Source organism: Heterocephalus glaber, unplaced genomic scaffold, assembly GCF_053883595.1.
Source record: "Heterocephalus glaber isolate CG9 unplaced genomic scaffold, H.glaber_assembly_v1.0 deba00001442, whole genome shotgun sequence".
Lineage (NCBI taxonomy): Eukaryota > Metazoa > Chordata > Mammalia > Rodentia > Bathyergidae > Heterocephalus > Heterocephalus glaber.
Window position 1 is genome coordinate 42,987,805 of NW_028258296.1, and position 20,279 is coordinate 43,008,083.

The window sequence follows — 20,279 nt, forward strand, 5'->3', positions numbered from 1 at the left end:
AGGAAAAAGAATTATTTGTACCAAAACAGTTCAACAAGATTTATAATGCAAACAAATAACTTGGCACAGTAGGTACTTCATAAAATAAATAGAACAAGACTCACAAAACTGTCTCTATAAGGCTGCAGACTCAAGAACACACTCCAGGTCCTGATGGAAGGCTACTACCTCACTTCGTTTTTAATCAATACAATAATTTCTTAATGCCCTTCTAGTGCTATCATTGAATGTCTAGTGAACATGACAGCCACAGATCCCTCAGATCTGATGACTTAACAGATGGAGGAAATCAGCTTATTTTTCTTGATGAATTATCTCAAACAAGATTCCTTCAGTTTACTTTAGAGTCAACCAGAAAGGAATGAGTTTAACTCTGTTTGCTTAACATTTTGAAAGAAAGATGGCAAGGAATATTTCTGTAAGTAAAGAATTGTTGCTGACTGCTTTCTTCATCCTGCAGGATGGAGACTGAATTGATCTTTTGCCACCACATTGAAGTTCTTTCTATACCACATTCTTTTAAAACATATCTTTGACACACAGCATATTCAAAGGGTGGAGGAAGAGGCAGGCAGTTTGTTCACTCTTTGAAGCTTTGTAAGAGGTTGTGGTATTTTGCTTTTGGGAATTTAAAGTCACTGTAAAACTTGCATACAGTTGCTCTTCTGCAATGATATCAGGTAATAATTTCCCTTTACGGGACCATTTTTGGCATTCCTTTCTCTCCCTTATGGAATAATTTTTCCAATTTTTATGCCCTACAAGTAATAGGCATCTTCAGTAAAGTGCCAGGAGACATCTGGCCTTGGAGTTCCAGACTCACAGATAGTTTAGTTAGATTACTCCCACAGAGGCAGTGGCCACCCCCATGCCCACCTCCACTACCCAGAAACTTGGTTTTGGAACTTAAATGAATGACGTTAACCTTGTCAATGGTTGACTCGAAAATATAGCCTATATGGTACTAATATTAAGAGCTATCTGGGAAGTGGAGAAAACATTTACAGCATAAAGCTTTAAGGTAAAAGCACCCCCTAAAACCAACCAAGAACTCATTGTATAAATAGAACCACAATGGAAGGGACCTTAATTAGAAACCTAATCTCACTTTCTGTGCCCAAGCAGATTTTAAACTGAAATTAAATAAATGTAGGCTTTCAACATTTAACAGGGAGTTCTACCAGGAACTGCAGTTAGACCACCTAAAAGCCTGCCATGAAAGGCATGTTTCTTTTAACTAAAAGGCTTATGGATCCATAACACCTAAAATCAGATCCTCAGTGTTCTATAAAATATCAGCAGCTCTCTTGAAATGAGCATAGTGAGCTAGTTGTCTACTCTCTATTGATTTATCAGCTACCTACACAAGAGCCTGAATCAGATACTCTAATTACAATCAAGGGCAATATGTCTATAAAATCTATCAATCTGATGTAATACAGAAAATGTTTCCAGAAATATCTACAAAGTAGATGTTTCATTTTCTCCCTGATAAATGTGAACATGCAAGTAACTGGAAACATCTCAGAAGCATTCTCTTCAAGTTCAAAAATTCTAAAATTCTACTTGTGTAAATTTTATTAAGGTGTATACATTATTTTGAATGAAGCCATATAAAGCATTAATCTTTGTAGTACCTTATAATGATAAGACTCACAGGAAGAAGGATGTAAATACGATTTTCTAACATTCCAAGTCATTTTCTAGAAATACTCATTCAACAAGTATTTATTAAGTCAAATATTGTTCCACACAATTGAGACAATGTAGTAAGTGAAACAAATAGAAACATTGGGACTCTTAGAATTTATAGTCAGCAGAGGTGAACTGAGTATTGTTTATTCAGTAGAGTTCAAGATGCACCTTTTCCAGAGTGCATCTGGTACTTAAAGTGCAAGTCAAAAATACAAAATTATCATTGCCAGAATTAAAAAGAGGAGTGCTTGCCAGATCCTTCCCACATGGAGTCAGAATTGTGGTAACAAATAGGATGGATGGTGTCGAGTTAGATATTCTTCCCACTATCATGTAAATGGGTTTTTTTAACTTGAAAGTTTATTCCCCAGAGACCCTCCTAGGCCTGTCGGAATTTACACTGGCGCTGAAAGAGCATAATTGCTGGGTCAAAAATAGGTACATTTTCAGGTTTTTAGTACATAGTACAAAAATGCCCTTTTGGAAAGCCTGAGTCCACTTACGCTTTAGCAGTGCATCATATGCACTTTGCCAATAGATGTACCCTCACCAGCCCTGGATGTTTTTGCTGGACCTTTTTCAGTGTAATAACAGGTGAAAATAATGTCATATGATTATTGTCACTTTCATATAATATAGACAGTGGTTGTAGATAAACAGCTATTGGAAGTATCAGACAAAAGTTGATTTGGCTTTAAAGATTTGCAATGTAAATATGTGCCTTATTGTCTTAGATCTTATAAGCTTGTTTCTGTCTGAAAAAGTGGAGTTCCTTTGGTGAGTTAGCTCTGTATGATAGAAAGAACTTCTGTTATGGATCAGATCTAAAATGTGTTCCCAAAGTCTCATGTTTTTGAAATGTGATTAGATTATGGGGGCGCTATACACATCAGTAGATTCATCCAGAGAAGAATTCAGTAGCTGACTTGCTGTTAGGTGATGGGGCCTGGTTGGAGATGGATCACTGCAGGTGTGACCTGGAAGGGTGTGTTCTTGTCCTGGCTTCTGTTTTCTCTCTCTGCTTTCTGGTTGCCATAGGTTGAGCAGCTTTCTTCTGCCATGCCCTTCCACCTGCCATTTCTTCCTTGGAGTCAGCCAACCATGGAATGAATCCTCTGAAAACTGTGAGTCAAATTAATCTCTTTTTTTCAAGTTGTGGGAGTTAAGTCTTGTATCCAGCAACAGGAAAGTGATTAATACAACCTCTGTGTATGCCCAGAACTTATGATGTTTCGGTTCTTGAATTACTGTCTTGCTCCATTGGTCCTGTAGCCCACATTGGCAACTAAATTCATCAGGACTTATTTGGTTATAGGTGGAAGAAACTACCTCTATCTTATATAAAAGGAAAAAAAATGCATTGGCTCAAACAACTGGGAAGTCGGAGATAGACCTAACATAGCTGTATCCAGAAGCTGTAACAATGACGATATCAATTCTCTGTCTCTCTCTCTCTCTCTCTCTCTCTCTCTCTCTCTCTCTCTCTCTCTCTCTCTCTTCTTCTACCTTTCTCTCATTTGTATTTGCTGTTCTTCATGTTTTCCTAGCAACCTTCCCTGCTGGTTCCCTCAGATCTATTCTAAGAACACTGGCCTGATTTAATGTAGAGCCATCTTTGAACCAATGAATTTGCCCAGTCAGCCATCTGTCCACCCTCGGGCTTAGTCGGGGGGAACATGGGTAGGAAAGGAATTCTACAGCTTGATTGATAGCTCTTCTTACTTGGATTGTGTGGAGTGGAGGAGTTCACCAAAAGGAGCAGAAGATAAGAGTTAAAAAACAGCTTGTTGGCCAAACAAAAACTATAATTACACTGTCCACTATAATCACCAACCTTGTCTTTTTATTATGCTCTGTTGTGGTATACATATACCACAAATCATGCCACCATGTTGGCCTCTACTCTCTGGCTAGTAACACATTTATGTCCCATTCAGCTTGCGCTGCTCCTGAAGATGAATCATCATATAACATTCCTTCCAAGATCAACTTTCCCAGCTTTATAGCTGAGGTTTATAAATTCTATCCTTTTTATTCTGCTTAGTAATAACAAATTAGAGTAGGAGATACAACTTTGATGAATCAGCAGTTTCTACGGCTTCTTAATGTTCATTTCTCGTGAAATATCTGCGGGAATTCTGGAGCAGCATCTGGGAAAATGTCACAGGCTAGGATTAGGTACGTTCAGGGTTGTGAGGGGGCTAATTTAGCCATGGGAGCTGGGTAGGGTAGAGGTGAGAGGGAAAATGAGTGTGTGTGAGGTGTGTGTGTGTGTGTAATATGAGCTTCCTTGCAGGTAGCTTGGCTGGCCTCTACACCTGCCCCAGCAGTAGCCCAGAGCGCTCTGCCCTCAGCTCCCCAGCTGAGCCCTACCTCCAGGTTGTTCTCTGCTTTTAGTGCCTCCCTCAAAATATTACTTCTTCAGAACTCTTGCTCAGTCATGCTGGCTAGGCAGATTATGGGAAGGAGGTTTCAGTGATCTCATTACAAGAAACAGATTTGTCTGGTCCTTGAAAAGAAATTTGATTATGTCATTTAGCAGAATATTTTTACCATTTCAGCCTTTCACTATATTTTCTTGACTTCATTATTTCTTGTCTAGTCCCCCCCAAACACATTATTCTTATCCTTTTCAACAGAAGACAAGAAGCATAGGCCCCTGTAAAGCCATACCCCAGAGGAAGGGGGCCAGGTGCCCCTTTGCTGGTTTCCTCTCTTCTCAACAGCCACGCTTTCCCTGCCTACTGGACTCTTCTGGGCACTCTGCAGTGGCCTTTTTAGTACCTTCCGCTCAGTCATTTAGTCATATAACAAATATTAATGATGTATTTACCAGGTACCAGGGCTGGGTTTCAGGTGTACACACAATTCACACTCGTGGAGGATTCAAACTGCAGACCTTAAAGACCACCTCTGGAGAAGACCATTGATCCTATTATTTATATCTTTAAAATGAGCAAATTGAGATACAGAGAGGTTAAATAACTCATTTAAAAATCACAAACCTATTAGAAAATTCTACCAGGGTTTTCTTTAAATCTCCTGCTCTTTCTTTGCATTTAACAGTGTAGCCCAGTGGTGGCAAACCTATGGCACGATACTGCAGCAGGCTGTTTGTATCATTGAAAGCTCTAAAAAGTTCACCATCACTGGTGTAGCTTTTTTAAATGTGCAAATGCACCAGGGACCAGTTGCATTTGACAAGAGCCAAGATCTTCAATCCCTGCTTCTCTCCAGCTATTCTGCCTGCTATTCTGACAGTGAATGGCTCAGTCTCCCTAGCTGGATTAGATAAATCTCCAAGGATTCTATCTATAAATAAAATAATCCCTAGCAGTTTACTAAGATGACCCTTTATATAGCGCATCGATATGAATGAGTTAAGGAAACAATTTAAAGGACTGACATTTTAAAAACTTAGATTAAGGTCAACCGAAAGAGCATTGCATTAGGAATTAATAGACCTAAATTTAACTCTTAGTTCTACAACCAACAAACTATATTGGGCAATTTATTTCTCATCACAAGGCCTGCATTGCAAAAAGAGATATTTAAATTAGATCTCTCCAATATTCCTTCCAGTTCTAAAATTCTATGACCAAATAAGTACTTTATGAAACATAATTTATCTTTCATTTCCCTTTTTGTGGCTAAAAGGAGACTGACAGGTTTATTTCACTGAAGGTCCAGGACTTCAGGAATCATTTTCTTCAGCTGGCGCCTCGTCAGGCACAGGCTTTAATTGTCCTGTGAAAGATTCTTAACGGCAAATTCAGGCTGGTCTCCAAGCCTTTTTTTTTTTTTTTCCCCATTAAGTTTATTGGTGCACTTTTGGTATAAAATACAGTTACATTCATCATTGGGATCTTGTACCTTTACATGAGTATCTTAATTCTTATTTTTTTCCCCTTCCCTTGCCCTCCCTTCACCCCCTCCACCCTTCCCTATTTGCAAAGACATTGTTTCCATTTTTATTCCTCTTTTCATATTTTTTCCTTTCCTTTTTTTCCCTTCCCCTACCCCTCCCAATTCCCCTGCTCTTTTAGACCTTTTCTTCCTGTTACACAATATCAGTTATACATTTTTTAAATTACAATATTAAGATCTAGGAGACATTACTACAGATTTTACAGAATTTAAAAGGATATAGAAAGCATATTACAAAAATCTGTTTTGAAATAAATTTGACGTCTAAGAAGTACTTTGGAAGGCAAATTAATGAAACTAACTCTGGAGGAAATATAAAATTTGAATAGCACCTATTAAAGAAAGTATATTCCTAGCTTGAAAACCTGCCTATATGACAACAGCAGGCTCATAAACATTTTAACTGATAAATTATATCAAACAATTAAAGCAGAAAAAAGAAGGAACACTTCTCCCCTCATTTTAGGAACTCAATATTGTGCTAATCCTAAAACTGGATAAAGATAATAGAAGAAAAAAGTATGAACATAGATAGAAATTTGTTTAACAAAACAATTAGAAGTCAGATCTGGCAGGATGTAGAAAGTGGTTTTGGTATAGGGATGGCAGTGTTGGTTCAGCATTGGAAGATCCACCCCCAAAAGCCATCATTTAAACAGAGGAAAGGAAAAAGCCATATGATCCTGTCACTAGTTGGAGAAAAAGTATTGGACTAAAGTCTACAGCTGTTCATGGTAAAAGCTATCAGTAGCCTAGAAGTAGAACAGAAACTTCTCAACAGATTAAAGACATGTACTCCATACTTCCAGCGAGAATGCCTTATATAAATGGAGAAGATACAATGCTTTCTCCTTAAAGTGGGGAACAAGGGCAGATATGCTTACTCTTTATCTGTCCATTAAACTTTGAAACCTAGTCCCCACCAAAATAGTCTGACAATAAAATGACACAACTAGGATAGGATTGGCACAGCAGAAGCAAAATCTTTATATGTAGATGAAATGATCATCTACAGAGAAAATACTAAGAAATCTCTAGGAGCCCCTAGAACTTGTACTTGAACTTAGCAGGATTAGAAAACACAAGGTATATATAAAAATTCAGGTCTATGTATACTTGCTATAAATGAAGAATTGGATATTGAAATTTAAAAGTTATGTAGGAGTACAAAGGACCTAGAAAAGTTAAAAACAAAAACAAAAACAAAAACAGTGTTGGAAGATGTTTAGTACCTAATTTTAAGACTTCTTCTAAAGCTATAGTAATCAAGGCAGTGTTGGTCTAAGGAAAGACATACAGATCATTGGAATAAAACAGAGAATCTAGAAATAGAACAACACATATATGGTCCACTGAGTTTTGAAAGATTATTTAACATTAGCATTTTATAGAATATAAACTCAATTCAAGAGTCGAGGAGGAGATAATGTTTGCAGCAAATGGCACTAGAACACCTGGTATCCGTATATAAAAAAATTAACCTCAACCCTTTTTTTCCATACATGAAAATAACTTGAAGGGATGTATGAACCTAAATAAGAAAGCCTGAAAGTATAAAACTTTAAGAAGAAATTATAAGGGAAAATATTTATGAATTCAGGGTAGGCAAGAACTACCTAGGACACAAAAAACATGATGTATAAAAGAAAAAAATTGATAAATGGGATTCCGTCAAAGTTTAGAACTTTAAATGACATCATTAAAATGAAAAGTAGTCCTTAAACAGACCATATTTACAATACATATAACCTATGAGCAGAATATATAAAGAATTCTTAGAGCTCATTAATAGACAACCCAATTAAAATGTAGACATAAGAAGATGATAAATAGCCAATATAGCACAAGGAATGGTGTGCAACTCTAGAATCAGAAAAATACTGATCAGTACAATAATAAGATTGAATTATACACTCATTAGGGAGATGAAGTTAAAAGTTTTAAAAGCCTTGTCATGACTTTTTCTTTCTGTTGGATTCTCCTCCTTTGCATTTAATTTGTCACGCCCAATGGATTCATTCTGCTGGGTTTCCTGGGGTTGTGATTCTCATTGTCTTTTCCTAGAGTATTGTCTAAAATTTTTTGGAGTGCTGGTTTGGTATTCATGAAGTTCCTGAGGTACTCTTTGTCATGAAAGTATCTTATTTCTCCATCAATTTTGAAAGACAGTTTTGCAGGGTACATCAATCTGGGTTGGAGGCTGTTTTCCTTTAGGGCTTGAAATACATCACTCCAAGCTCTTCTTGCCTTGAGGGTTTGCATTGAGAAGTCTGCTGTGATTCTGATGGGCTTTCCTTTGTAGGTGATTTGTTTCTTTTCTCTCACTGATTGTAGAATTTTATTCTTCTGTTGGATTTCTGGAATCCTAACTATTATATGCCTATGTGTAGATTGTTTTTTGATTAAGGCTAGCTGGAGTCCTATATGCCTCACTTATCTGTATGTCAAGTTCTTTTCCCCTCCTTGGGGAGTTTTCTGCCATCACTTCTGTGAAGAGTTTTTTTATGTCATCTGCACTCTCTCCTCTTTCTTCATTGACTCCAATCAGTCTTATGTTATTCTTCTTTGCATCATCTAGCAGCTGCTGGATTGATTTCTCGTGTTCCCTTACAATTTTAAAGCAATTTTTCTTTTCCTCCTCACTAATTGCAGTCTTATCTTCTATATGTGAAATTCTATCCTCACATTGGTTCATTGTGCTGTGCAGACTTTCGATGGAGTTTTTAATCTCTTGGAAATCTCTTTGTATCTGTTTTATAGATTCCATTTGTTTCCTATGTTGGGATTCCATCATGTTCCTCAGATCCTCCATTTTTTTTATCTGTGTCCTCTCTAGATTTATTAATCATGTCTTGCACCATGAGCAAAATCTTTGCTGTTATCTGAGTAATTATTTCTGATTTCATTTTTCCCAGATCCTCTTTTGTTGCCAGTTTAGAAAGTCAAGGTGGTTGAGTATCAGATTGTTCCATCTCGTTTCCCTTTGGGGTTGCTCTAGGTGATCCAGAAGTCTGTTTCTGAGGCTTGCTTATGTGTCTTCTCATTTCCATGGGAGGAGGTACTTCTGGCACCCACATGGCTCACCTTCTCTGCCCTAGGAGCCTGGGATGGAGCTCCAAGCCTTTTTATTAATCAGGATTCTCCAGAGAAACAGAACTGATACAGAGAGTCTCTGACTTGTGATGGTTCCACTTACAATTTTTCGACTTTACGACAGGTCAACAATATATACATACAACCAGTGTTTCTCTTTCAGTATGGTATTCAACAAATCACATGAGATATTCAATATTATCATAAAACATACTTGTGTTAGTTAATTTTCCCAACTTTAGGCCAATGTAAATGCTCTGTGCATAATTAAACTAGGTTGGGCTAAGCTATGGTGTTGGATAGGGTAGATGCATTAAATGCATTTTTGATATATTTTCAACTTATGATAGGTTCATTGGGATGTAACCCCATCAGAAGTTGAGGAGCATCTTTAAATAGATATTTGACAGGGAATTGGTTCATATGATTCTAGAAGCAAAAGTTCCCTTGGTAAATTGCCTGAAAGCTCAAAAGAACCTGCAAAGACATTGGCATAATTAAGTCCGAATCCTATGGAGCCAATGGTGTTACTGTCCAAGGCCAAAGGCATAAGAGAGTTACTAGTGTAAGTCCTGTAGTGTGAAAGCCCAAGAACCAGAAGCTCAGATATCCAAGGGCAGAAGTTGAATGTCCTAACTCAATGAGACAGAGAGGTCTTTCCTCCACCTTTGTGTTCTACTTAGGCCACAATGGATTAGATGATGCCTGCCCATATTGCAAGGGCTGTCTTCTTTACTCAGTCTCCTGAATCAAGTGCTAGTCTCTTCAGATACACCCAGAAATCATGTTATAACAGCTGTCCGGCCATTCCTTTGCAAAGTCAACCTGACAGAGAAACTTAATCATCACAGCTCCTTTCCATTGCCAATGGCAGAGGTACTCCCTGCCTGCTCCACCCCAAATGCACCATTAGCTTTCTGCTCCTCCTAGGCAGGGCAGGGTCTAGGAATCATGTACACTCTGGGCTGCTCATATCTAGGAGATTAATGTGTAGAAGGAAGAAGTGGGCTCTTCACTCAATCCTCTGCACCTGCACTTCTTCCTCTTCTTGTGGAATTAGGGGAGGTGTTGAAGAAGTTCATTGGGCCACATGAGGTACCCAGCATGTTGCTGCTTTTCCCTTCCTGACAGAGGAACCCTAATCCTTTGGCTCAGAGGGTCTTATTCTCATGCTTTCTTTCTTAACAATAATATTTTAAAAATTAGAAGCCAGATGTTTTTGAAGCACTTGTTTTCATCTAATAATTCAATGTGCTATGGTCTGGATACGTTTTGTTCCCCAAAAGTTAATGTGTGGAGGGTTGGTATCCAGTGTAATGTTTTGAAAGGTAGTGGGACCTTTAAGGGGTGGGATCTGGGGAGAAGTGACTGGACTGTGAATGGCCTTGTGGAAGAATTAATGTTGATGTCAGGGAGTAGATTGAGTCTTGTAAGAGTGGATTAATTCCTATGAGAGTTGACTGTTATAAAAGAGTGACCCTGGACCCTCCTCTGTCTCTTGCTTCCTGTCTTGACCTGTGACCCCTCTTCATGTACCTGCTTTCCTTTCTACTTCTCTACCATGTTGAGAAGCCAAGGGGGTTTTGAGATGCTGTTTGTACTTTCCAGCCATCAGAATCATGAGTGAAACAAACCTGTTTTCTCCATAAGTTTCCTAACCTCGGGTATTTTATTATAGCAACACCAAACAGTCTAAGATACTATGTAAATTTGCACTATACTTTAAACATAACATAGACTAATTAAATTAGCCCAGAATTTATTACCTGTGTCCAAATGTGAACATACCTATGTTCATAAAATACAGCGGACCTTCGAGTTACAACTGGGCTGACATATGAACAACTTGGGTTAATTAGGTTAATGGAAGATTCATCTGCCTCTTGTTGTCTATATTGTGTACTCATGTAAACATCCAGATCTCAGCTGTATTGACTTACAACCAACTTGAGACCTCAGGAACTGATCAAGTTTGTAAGTCAAGGGGTCACTGTATATATTCAACTGAAAAAAGAAAACCACCATTCCACCATGTGTAAAACACATCTCTTGGGTTTTTAAAAATTTAGATGCTAACTGAAAAGTGAATTAGTTTTAGGTATAAAAAGAACTGTGAGATGATTTTCCTGGGATCCCAGGAGTCAGTCTTCAAAGTTCTGAATTAGATCTCATTATTCATGCCTGCTGTCACCTCTCCCAATTCCATTGGCTTCTCATTTATCATATACCTTTCATATGACCATATGTTCCAAAACTAAGCACACAGAGCTTTACCTTACTAGGCCAAAATAAGTCCTTCAAAATGGGCAATTCCTTCAGGATTTCAGTATCCTGCCCTCCACTTGTGAGTATGAGCTAATCTAAGAAACCAAGCATGAAGAGGGAGATGGTTCTGAGGGCTTCTCTTTCTGCCCAGTTACTTGAGTGTATTTCGGCTTACCCTTGGTCACTTCAGAGTCCTCATACATACTGTTTCCTCTGCCTGGAAGTCCTGCCCTTGCTCCAGCCTGTGCACTCCCACCTAACCTCTAGGTCTCTGTTTAGATGTCACTACCTTCTGGAAGCCTACCCTGATACCACGGTTTAGGTCAGATCCTCTGTAATACTTCTGGTTTATACCTCTGACAGCAGACAATACTGGTCTCTGCTTTATCTACTAGAAACACCGAAGTCCTTAAGATCTGGAGCCCTCAAAGTGGAGATCCAATACCCCAAATAAATAATGTTTTTAACCGAAAGATCATTCTTGCGGCAGCACTTGCTCAGGAGGCTGCTGAAAATAGTGGGGTCATTCCTAGCAGAAACTGGTGCTCCCCACTGTGATTAAGGTGATGGCTGATAATTAACAACCAATTTAGCTCCTGGCTTCACTGCCCTGGCAGTGAATGGAGGGCCAGCAGATGCAGATGATAAAAACCATCAGATTTGCTCACACATTCCCTGAAAATAATCAAAACGCAGCTGTTTTGTCTCTGGCGGGTGTCTGGTTCTCTCTTTCCCACCCACAATTGTTCCAGCTGTCAGTTACAGCCAGTGAGTCACCACTGCCCAGAGATAAGAGTTCTGCTAGGACAAACCCAAATGTCATCCTGGGTATACTTACCATGTCTTTCTCCCACCAGATATTCTATTTGGCTTCCTCTGCCTAGTGTTTCAGTACCTGAAAAGTTTCAAATACAGATTGCAATTCACATTTAGCTTCTGAGAGCTGTGGTTGTCTTTGGGGGCTTCTGAGTCTTACAGCACCACAGGAAAATCATGAGGACCAGTGGTCAGTGAACACTGTCAACAAGGGATACTGAAAAAGCCCGGTGAGGTGGTGAGAAGACAAATGATAGAATACCCGCATTAGAATGTAATAGGAAAAGTTTGGAGGGAAGGTAAGAGAGTACAAAGTAAGATACAGCACCCCTCAAAACATATTCTGGCATGGATGGCCATGGAAACATTATACTGAGTGAAAGAAGCCAGTCACAAAGAACCTTACACAATATGATCTCCTTTATGTGAAATACTCAAAATAAACAAATCCATACAGACAGAAAGTAAATTAGTAGTTTCCAGGGACTGGAGAGAGGGCAGAATGGTGACTACTAGTGAGTTTTGGTTTCTTTTAAGGGAGGTGGAAATGTTCTAAAATTTGATTGTAGTGATGGTTGCAAACCCTATGAATATTCTAAAAACAAAAGCACCAAATTGCACATTGCAGGTGGGTGAACTGTATTGCAGGTGGGTGAATTGTATGGTATATGAATTTTATATCAGCAAAACTGTCTAAAAATATTCTGGGGGTTTGAATTTTTAAAAAAACTAAATATTTGTTAGTTTAAGTTGTTTTCATAGTATTTATTTCTTTATTCTAAAAGTCAATTGCTGAGAAAAAATCAAATTAATGATAACTGTATTTTAGTTTCTCTCAGAGCTAGTCTTCAGACTTGTCCTTTGTCCTTGGGCATCCCACAGCATAGCAGCCAATGGCACAAACTGCCTTTTTCAGCCCATAACACTCATCAATTTAATTTCCCAGAAACTAATCCAAGAAATCATGTGCCTACAATGCCCTGGGTTCTAAGGAAATAGTGGTAATCTCCAGACAAAATCCCTGGCCTCCAGAGCTTGCATTTCAATAGAAGAGAGGTGAAAAGGAGTACAGTATGTCAAGCATCCCACTGAATTCTAAGGGTGACCAGCAGTGTAGACAACATGCTCCGGAATGGCATGAGTTGGGCTTGGGTCATCCACAGTTGTCATCCACTGCAATGTGGATTGGAGTGGATGGAGGTCTAAAGTCGAGTGAATGGGTAGAGAGTAGTGTTCAGGCTCAGTATTTACCAGAATGTAAGTAATCAATAGTAATAGCATGATAAACTATTAAATAATAGCATGATAAACTATTAAATAATAGCATTATATAACATAAGACACTAAATAAAGCAAAGAAGACAGACTTCTCTTGCTCCTCCAGCCCAAAAGAACTATATTCAAGCACCAGCCAGCAACCACAGGGATTGCTTTAAACTAGGGACAGACCCTATACTTGCAAGGAGTAGGGAATGAACTGGGGCGCTACTTCACATAGGTGGTCAGGAAAAGGTCTGGGGTGATGATATCTGAGCTGAGCTCTACATGCTCAAACTCAGCTTTGTGATTATTAGGGAAAGACTTCTGGGCAGGGGAATGTATATATAAAAACTAGGCTGACGCAGTTTAAGTGTTTGGGGAATAGAAAAAAGTCCTTGTTGCTGAGGCATAGTGTGGTGATAGAAAAGAGATCAGAGAAATAGCCAATGGTCAAAATTTATTTTAAATGTCAGGGATCAGTTCATTCCAGAAAGACAATTATGTGGGTAGATTTAGTGGAACTATGAAAAATCTTCTAAAATAAGCAATATCGCCCTGTGAACATGAGAAGGAACAGAGAGACACAGGAGAATTGAGGGGTAAGCATTGTCTCAGGAGCAGTCTCATGGGTCACGTGACCTAGTTTTTCATCTCCCCTAGAGGTCTGTAACTCTCCCCTGTTCATCATTTGATTTATATCTTGAGATACGTAATTTATTTTTCTTTTAACTCTAAAGACCCTCAAATTTGCAAGGAGTCTTAAGCTACATAAATATATTGTTTCCAACTTGATAGAATCTTTTCGTCTTCTAAATTCTTTGGATGAAATAACTCTTATAAATATTTAAAGTGATATCCCAGCGAATTTTGGATGCCTCTAATGGCTCTATCTGACTTTGCGTTACAACTTACAAGGTTATTTTCCTGACAGGGAAGAAGGGGGAGAAAAAAGGGCAAAGAAATTGATGATGTGCTCATGTTGAGAGATACACAGAGTAGTAGTTAAGGGCATAGACTCTGGGATCAGGCTGCCTGGGTGTGGATCTCTTTTGTTGTACTGGTTATACAACCTTGGGTAGGTTATTTAACATCTCTATACCTCACTTTTCCATTGTGAAAAATGGGGTCAGTAATGGTCCTAATTAATGATGTCGCTGTGACGACTGAATGAGCATGTTCCTGTCTCAGCTACCTTTGGCACCACTCCAAGTCCTTTAGGGCCCTTTCTTTGCTCCAGTCACTGCTGCAGTGATCAATTCCCTTCAGGCTTTGACCAGCTTCTTCTAGAAACAACTTCATGATGCTCCACTTCTGGTGCCCTCCAACCTATTGCTTCCTGCCCCTGTGTTTCTTTGATGCCACAATGTAAGTCACCCATGGGAACCCACTCTGAACTCCAGAGCTCTAGGTGTGGACAGTCTAGACGTGCATGGGAACTAAAGCCATAAGGCCCCTTGTGAAGAAAAGAATTAACAGATATATATGCCCCATTTTCCCTTGGGCAAATAGGTCTAAGAAGCATTTTTGCAAGGTTCCTTGCAAAGCACCAGTTGTCACGGTGATAGCCTATCTATTAAGCATTCCTTGCATTAGATTTCCCTCCTTCTGTATTTCACTGCCACTTGTCCCTCACACTTACTCTCTGGGATCATTTCTCAAATAAGTTACCACCTATATGTCTTCCACTCAGGCTCAGTTTTGGGGGATGTTTTGTTTGTCCTTGGACCCTTAGTAAAACGCCTAACCTGTGGCAGGGGCTAGAAAGATGTTTGTGGAATTAAATCAAATGTTTAGTACATAGTAGAAACATATTACATTGAATTAAATATACAGCATGCAATAAATAAAATATATAGTAAGAAAGTAAGAATTCAAGGCAGTGTTTCTTTTTTTAATTAATGTATAACTTTATTATCATTCACTAAACACACACATATACAAAAATTAAAATTATTCAAAGAAAAATAATGCAAGGGAAAAAAACTATAATAATATTCAAATATAATAGAACTCAACCAAAGCAAAACTGAAAAGTACTTAGATGTTTTTCCATATAATTTAAAAAAAATCTCAAGCATTAACAAGATATCAGAAGATGTGATTTGTTTTAGAAAGATTTTCAAAACTAATATAGAACAAATAGAGGTCTGGAGAAAAAATTCTAATTAACTAGTAGATTTCACATAGGCCAATTTTTTAAATTTAAATTTCAATACAGTCATGTGACGTGATGGAAATATAATCTGAGAAATATGTTATTAGGCAATTTCATCTGTGTGTATTGCAAAGTACCACACAGAGTGCCAACTTCTAAGTGCAAACTGAAAAGGTATATGTCAATCATCTGTGATGGCCCCTTGATATAATCCAAATACGCAGTTAAACACAAGATATATGAGGCTACCACTGGCATAGCAGCACACTGTTTTCCAGTAAACTCTTTTATGTAAGTAGGATTATGCTGTAAAGGATGAAAAACACACCATGTTATGATGAGTACCTAAAACAGTAACAGTCATTTATCACACTATCGAGTACAGTGTACTATACAGAGTTGTATGACAAGGCAGTGTTTCTTAAAGTGTTCCTCTGATTAATAGCTATGCTTGCTGCTTTCTGATAGTAAGAATTATTGTTTATACAGCTTCCCCTTTTGCTTTGGTTGCCAGAAAGCTTAGGCTTAACTATTTCAGCTCTCAGATGGTACATTTGTTACCTTCTCTTTTCTAAGGGAGCCACTATTTTTCCTATTTTGTTGACCTTCTAATGTTTAATTTTGGAAATGAAAGGGTAAAAATAAGTCATATTTCTGCCCATATTCTTTGCTCTAAAGTGGACATGAAGATTTGATTGATGGCCAGTTCCTGGGATTGAGGTGACCACTTCAACACAAAGACAGGAAACCTAGAGTGTTTTATTTCAGAGAGACATATCTGTGCTCTACTGGAAATCTATCCTTTCTACCCTTAACTGTGGGGCATCCTGAGAGATTAACAAATAACTCCATCTTTAGAAAATCCCAGAAAAATAAAAGAAAGGCCAATAGACACAGTCTGAACTGACATACACTAATGTCCAAGTGAACACTAGTTTTCCTAGGGCAGAAGAGGAGAGAAAAAGACAAAGAAAGACAAAGACAGAACAGGGAGGAAAAACAACAGCAGGCATAGTGGCAGAGGGCAATGGCCTTGGAAAGGAAAGGGAGGAGAGAGGAAGGAAAAGGAGGGGAGAACTGGGAACAGGAGAAAGAATGACCATTTATTACTTACTATTAATTGATTGAATAAGTACTCAATACTTTCTTGGTCCCAGAAGCTAAGATTATAATAATGAACAAGAAATAAAAGTTGTTTGCTCTCATACAGTTTACATTCTAGCACGGGAAAAAATAGAGACTTCCAACAACTTATTACACTTTTGATGACTGCTAAGAGGAGGTAAATGTTGTTATTTTAGTGAATAGTGAGAGACCTACTCTGACTCAGTGAAGTAAGGAAGAGATACCAAGTTAAGACCAAAGGAGGAACCAGGATTTGGCAGAGGAAAAGCTGAACATGTTTTAGGCAAACTCAGCATGAAAGCAGCAGAAAGGGAGGACAAGACTCCTGGGAGGGAGGGTGTGCTAGGGACAAGGTAGGAACTCCTCAGGGCCTGGCTAGGTGGGGTAGAAGGTACAGCTACTTTAAGAGCAACAGAAGGCCACCAAAAGGTTCAAATAACGTAATGACACCAAATAATTTGTATTGTCAAAAGATCACTGGTTCTGGTGTGGAGAATGAACAGAAGTGGGTGGACATGGAGGTTGGAAGACCAGTAAGGAGGCTTCACTTCTCAAGCTTGGTCCAACAGAAGAAGGTGGTGGTGGTGATAAGAACAGAGAGAGGAAGTCAGGTTCTTGACATGGGCAGGTAGAAACTATAGGACTGGTTACCAACTGCCTGTGGGGCTGCAGGAGAGAGATGAGTCAAGAATGATGCCCATATTTTTAGCCTAAGCCACAGGAAGAGTGGAGAGTCCACTTTCTTAGGAAGAAAACTCTGAAGTAGAAGGTGATTGGGGAGTAAAGGTCAAGGAGAAGATCACCAGTCAGTTTCAAACACAATGAATTTGAGGAGCTTTAAAACAGTAGTGTGGATATGCAAGATAAAGTGGGTTACAGTATATGGCTTGGTATCCCAAAGGGAAGTCTGGGATTAAGATATAATTGTGGAGTTGTTGGACTTTAGAAAATATTAAAGCATGAGGGCTGAATGAATTTACCTAGGGAGTGTAGCTTGGAAAGGTTTTCATGGTTAAGAGAAGATAGCAAAGAACACTGAAAAGTAGTATCCAGAAATTTTTAAGTTGATGTTTGGGCATAAAAGGGGACATTGTCTCAGGTATCTGAAAGAGGAAGGTGTTTATACATCAAGCTTATTCACAAATCCATTGGAAAATACAGAGAAAGGAAAACTTCCCCCAGGTTTAACTGTTATCTTTCAGAAAACTAGGTGTGATGGTTAATCTTGACTATCAACTCAATTAGCTTGAGAGATGCCTAAGAGATTAGTAAAGCAAACTTCTACCTGTGTCTGGGTAGAACATGGGGGTATGAACTTGAGGACTATATCTGGTTCCTGGCCACTTCCTCTTGTCATTGTTCCCCTGCTCTGGTTTCTGGCCACCATGAACTGAGTAGCTTTATTCCACTATGCCCTTTCACCATGATGTTTCTGCCTTGGAACTAGCCAACCATGGACTGAACCACTTAAAAGCTGAGCCAAATGAAATCTCTCCTTTAAGAGGAGAGCTGTAGGTGTTAGGTATTGTGTCCCAGTGAAAAGCTCACCCATACATAAGGAAGTTGTAAAAACTCTTACAATGATCATACTTGCTGCTTGAAGTAGTGATTTGCAAGTGAGTGCTAGAGGTGGCAGCTATAATACTCCCATGGAGGAGAAATAACATTTATTTCTCTTCCCCCTCCCAAACCTGCACAAATGCATTGATAATCTGGTGTAGATACCTTCTTGTTCATGGCTGTGGCAAAGTGTAGTGCCCAGACTCATGCCCCCTGGAACAGAGAGGAGAGCATTAAAAGGGGTGGATTTGAATTCTGGGTGCCAAACAAAAATCAAAACAGCAACAACAGTAATAATTAATAACCACATCCAGCCTGAGTAGGAGAGCGGTGTGCCTCCAGTGCTCCAGGAGAAGTGTTTCAGGGAGTGAACTTGGCTCTCCTGGGCTTTTTAATGTTTCATGAGTCTCTAGGCCCCTGTGTCCCAACCCCTTATAGCTTGTAATACCTAAACTGATTTCTAGTCTTCCGACAAAACTTCCTCTCTGGCTACTATTTTTCCATTTCCTTTGCAGTTCTCCTTCTTCTCTATACAAACACATTGGTACTGTTTTCCCGAAGAAAGGACAAGAGAAATTAAATAATTTGCTTGTAAATTAGTAATTTACAGAGCTAGTAATTATCATTTCAATCCAGATTTATGTCAATCCAAATCATGTTCTTTCCAAACATTAATCTTTTATATACAGAGTGCAGAAAATAAAGACTGCTCAGGGAGAAAAAGAGATAAAAATAAAATAAAACAGACAAGACAATATCATCATAAAAACAGAAAGTAAGGAAGAAGAAAAGATGCCATCCATCCTGTTCTCTTGTTTTGCTTCTTGTTTTGGTTCTTGTACGATGGCATCATGATCACCTGGCATGAACTTACTCAGTTCTATCCATTCCCCTTTTTCTCTTGAACCATCTCTGCCTCTCTTTTCCCATTAGCGAAGGTCTCCATCATTCATTGTCAGAATTTTATTGCAACTTCTTTTCTCTCTTCCAGCCTTGCATTCAATTCACTTCATCAAATTGCTGCCAGAGTGATCTTTGCAAAACAGAAAATTTACCCTTCCGTTACCTTTCAAAAGGGCTTTATCCCTTTTGTATAAAGTTAAAGTTTCTCAGCATGGTCCAGGTTTGCCCTGCCTACATTTCCATGCTCATATCATACTGTTTCTGGCATGTACCCTATAAGCCAACTATTAACTTACTTGGCATTTATGTACAAGTCGTAATTCTTCAATCTCCAAAATTCTGCCATGTTGTTCCTCAGCTTGGCGTGTCCTTGTCTTTTCTTGCCTTCCTGGTCATTATTCCCTCTTCTCTCAGGGCTCTGCCTAGGATGTGTTTCCTATTGTAGGGTTATTCTCTTCACTCCATCATCACCTTTTGCTCATCATTATTAGAGCACTGCCCCCTGGGCTAAACTGCTGTTTTCCACCAAATTGTAAACTCTTTTCTTTTTTTTTTTTTAAATTGTGAACTATTTAACAGCAAGGAAGTATCTGCTTCCTCAGCAGTGGGTATTTTCTATATAGTCAGTCTTTGTCATTGAATAAGTAAATGAATGAGTGAAGCTATTTATGAGAACTGTGCAAAACGGAGAGAATATATGTTGCCATAGTGACTTACTAATGGGAATAAAAACACCTTCAAGAGTTGATGGTCAATCTAATGAATGAAATCAATGAGGATAACATGGAATATTAAAAAAAACTGACCATAGGCCAAGTATAAAAAAAACTGTACTGAACATAGGATTAATTATTAGCCTGGGCTATCAATCATTTACCAACTCCCCAAATGAGAAGGAATTGGTAAAAGCTCAGCTTATGTTTTTTTCTTTTTAGTATATGTTTGCAGTCACAGTGTTATATTCATCTTAGGGTGTAGGTACATGTACTTAACATAGCTTGGTTATTTTTATTCCCCTTCCCTCCCCATTGTCCTCTCCCTCCCATCTGTATAGCCCCTCCCTCCTCTTCTTCTTCCTCCTCCTCCTCCTTCTCCTCCTCCTTCTTCTTCTTCTAGTTTACATTTGCAACACACAATGATTACATTCCTGTGGGGAGTTGGTACATGTACGTAACATATCTTACATCTTTTTACATTCCCTTTCCCTCCTCCCTCCCCTCACCCTTGGTCTCTTGGTCCCCTTCCCATTTGCAAAAGATCTATCTCCCTGTTTCCTTTTATCAATCATTTCTTTTGCGCTTTAATTTACCTAAACTTTGGATATGAGAGAAACCATACAGTATTTAACCTTGTGTGTCTGGTTTATTTCACTTAACATTGTGTTTTCATAATAGCTAAATCTTGGAAGCAGCCTATATGTGCATCAACAGACAAATGCATTAAAAAAAAATGCCATGTTGGGCCGGGGATTTAGCTCAGT

General features: G+C 38.7%; 1 long non-coding RNA gene across 1 annotated transcript; it reads right to left on the minus strand.

Annotated features, from left to right (window-relative positions):
• Positions 1-18,515: 18,515 nt before the first annotated feature.
• LOC110350964 (uncharacterized) lies at positions 18,516-20,029 on the minus strand. The gene is made up of 2 exons (XR_015452021.1): positions 19,096-20,029; positions 18,516-18,929 (listed from the first exon to the last, which is right to left on the minus strand). It is a non-coding gene; the product is annotated as an uncharacterized LOC110350964 (long non-coding RNA).
• Positions 20,030-20,279: the final 250 nt, after the last annotated feature.